The following is a 3,184-nucleotide window of genomic DNA, read 5'->3' as shown; positions in this document are numbered from 1 at the left end:
CGAGATGAGGATGGTCATTGTCATTTTCTGAGCTGCGAACGGGCAGAAAGGTGAGAAAATGTCGGATTTTGACCATTTGTGCTGACCTTTCAATTTCAACGTACCTCTCTATAACATGACCCAGCTGTAATTTCAGTGGTCGCATTGGTTTCATTTTTGGTTTGCTTGTAGGGCGCTGGCACCCGCATTCAGTGACCCAGAAAATTTGGCACTGCTGTGAATAGTTTAGTCGCAAAGTGAAGATTCACGGGTAAAAAGCCCCAAACTTCTAGATAGGTTCTTTTTCAGCTTTCAGCAGCCCTGGGCGAGTTCTTAAGAGAAATGTGTGTCTTTTTCTAGGTGCTCTTGTCTATGTCCAGCTATACAACGAGATTAGCATGGTCATTGTAATTTTCTGAGCTGCGAACGGGCAGAAAGGTGAGAAAATGTCGGATTTTGACCATTTGTGCTGACCTTTCAATTTCAACGTACCTCTCTATAACATGACCCAGCTGTAATTTCAGTGGTCGCATTGGTTTGATGTTTGGTTTGCTTGTAGGGCGCTGGCACCCGCATTCAGTGACCCAGAAAATTTGGCACTGCTGTGAATAGTTTAGTCGCAAAGTGAAGATTCACGGGTAAAAAGCCCCAAACTTCTAGATAGGTTCTTTTTCAGCTTTCAGCAGCCCTGGGCGAGTTCTTAAGAGAAATGTGGCTCTTTTTCATGGTGCTATTTTCTATGTCCAGCTACACAACAAGATGAGGATGGTCATTGCCATTTTCAGAGCTGCTGAACGGGCAGAAAGGTGAGAAAATGTCGGATTTTGACCATTTGTGCTGACCTTTCAATTTCAACGTACCTCTCTATAACATGACCCAGCTGTAATTTCAGTGGTCTCATTGGTTTCATTTTTGGTTTGCTTGTAGCGCGCTGGCACCCGCATTCAGTGACCCAGAGAATTTGGCACTGCTGTGAATATTTTATTCGCAAAGTGAAGATTCACGGGTAAAAAGCCCCAAACTTCTAGATAGGTTCTTTTTCAGCTTTCAGCAGCCCTGGGTGAGTTCTTTAGAGAAATGTGACTCTTTTTCATGGTGCTCTTGTCTATGTCCAGCTAACCAACGAGATGAGGATGGTCATTGTCATTTTCTAAGCTGCGAACGGGCAGAAAGGTGAGAAAATGTCTGACTTTGACCATTTGTGCTGACCTTCCAATTTTAACGTACCTCTCTATAACATGACCCAGCTGTAATGTCAGCGGTCGCATTGGTTTCATATTTGGTTTGCTTGTAGGGCGCTGGCACCCACAATCAGTGACCCTAAAAAATTGGCACTGCTGTGAATAGTTTAGTCGCAAAGTGAAGATTCACAGGTAAAAAGCCCCAAACTTCTAGATAGGTTCTTTTTCAGCTTTCAGCAGCCCTGGGCGAGTTCTTTAGAGAAATGTGGGTCTTTTTCTTGGTGCTCTTGTCTATGTCCCGCTATACAACGAGATGAGAATGGTCATTGTCATTTTCTGAGCTGCGAACGGGCAGAAAGGTGAGAAAATGTCGGATTTTGACCATTTGTGCTGACCTTTCAATTTCAACGTACCTCTCTATAACATGACCCAGCTGTAATTTAAGTGGTCGCATTGGTTTCATTTTTGGTTTGCTTGTAGGGCGCTGGCACCCGCATTCAGTGACCCAGAAAATTTGGCACTGCTGTGAATAGTTTAGTCGCAAAGTGAAGATTCACGGGTAAAAAGCCCCAAACTTCTAGATATGTTCTTTTTCAGCTTTCAGCAGCCCTGGGCGAGTTCTTTAGAGAAATGTGGGTCTTTTTCTTGGTGCTCTTGTCTATGTCCAGCTACACAACGAGATGAGGATGGTCATTGCCATTTTCTGAGCTGCGAACGGGCAGAAAGGTGAGAAAATGTCGGATTTTGACCATTTGTGCTGACCTTTCAATTTCAACGTACCTCTCTATAACATGACCCAGCTGTATTTTCAGTAGTCACATTGGTTTCATTTTTGGTTTGCTTGTAGGGCGCTGGCAACCGCATTCAGTGACCCAGAAAAGTTGGCACTGCTGTGAATAGTTTAGTCGCAAAGTGAAGATTCACGGGTAAAAAGCCCCAAACTTCTAGATAGGTTCTTTTCCAGCTTTCAGCAGCCCTGGGCGAGTTCTTTAGAGAAATGTGACTCTTTTTCATGGTGCTCTTGTCTATGTCCAGCTAACCAACGAGATGAGGATGGTCATTGTCATTTTCTGAGCTGCGAACGGGCAGAAAGGTGAGAAAATGTCGGATTTTGACCATTTGTGCTGACCTTTCAATTTCAACGTACCTCTCTATAACATGACCCAGCTGTAATTTCAGTGGTCGCATTGGTTTGATTTTTGGTTTGCTTGTAGGGCGCTGGCACCCGCATTCAGTGACCCAGAAAATTTGGCACTGCTGTGAATAGTTTAGTCGCAAAGCGAAGATTCACGGGTAAAAAGCCCCAAACTTCTAGATAGGTTCTTTTTCAGCTTTCAGCAGCCCTGGGTGAGTTCTTTAGAGAAATGTGGCTCTTTTTCATGGTGCTATTTTCTATGTCCAGCTACACAACGAGATGAGGATGGTCATTGTCATTTTCTGAGCTGCGAACGGGCAGAAAGGTGAGAAAATGTCGGATTTTGACCATTTGTGCTGACCTTTCAATTTCAACGTACCTCTCTATAACATGACCCAGCTGTAATTTCAGTGGTCGCATTGGTTTGATTTTTGGTTTGCTTGTAGGGCGCTGGCACCCGCATTCAGTGACTCAGAAAATGTGGCACTGCTGTGAATAGTTTAATCGCAAAGTGAAGATTCACGGGTAAAAAGCCCCAAACTTCTAGATAGGTTCTTTTTCAGCTTTCAGTAGCCCTGGGCGAGTTCTTTAGAAAATGTGGGTCTTTTTTAGGGCCGAAACGATTATACCGATTACTCGTATATCACTCGTTATGGATGAAATCGATAATCGTTATGATCGATAACGATTATGACTGTACAGTGCGAGAGCGGTCATGACGCCAGTGCACGCAGACCATGCATGGCATCATGCACGCGCGTCATGCGCACAAGTACATGAACGTCGAAGTAGACGTGCATGAAGCCGTATATCTTCATTCTTGCTAGTTAGGCAGTTCAAATGTATAGTGAACTATGCCCTCAGCTTCATCCAGTGACGCCTGCGCGCC

At 44.3% G+C, this 3,184-nt stretch overlaps 1 long non-coding RNA gene across 1 annotated transcript; it reads left to right on the top strand.

Annotated features, from left to right (window-relative positions):
• LOC135806949 (uncharacterized) lies at positions 1-2,616 on the top strand. Its single transcript, XR_010551366.1, has 3 exons — positions 1-50; positions 1,095-1,152; positions 2,563-2,616. It is a non-coding gene; the product is annotated as an uncharacterized LOC135806949 (long non-coding RNA).
• Positions 2,617-3,184: the final 568 nt, after the last annotated feature.

Source organism: Sycon ciliatum, chromosome 1 (genome assembly GCF_964019385.1).
Source record: "Sycon ciliatum chromosome 1, ocSycCili1.1, whole genome shotgun sequence".
Lineage (NCBI taxonomy): Eukaryota > Metazoa > Porifera > Calcarea > Leucosolenida > Sycettidae > Sycon > Sycon ciliatum.
The sequence above is the reverse complement of the archived record's forward strand: the minus strand, read 5'-3'. Positions and strand labels throughout refer to the sequence as shown.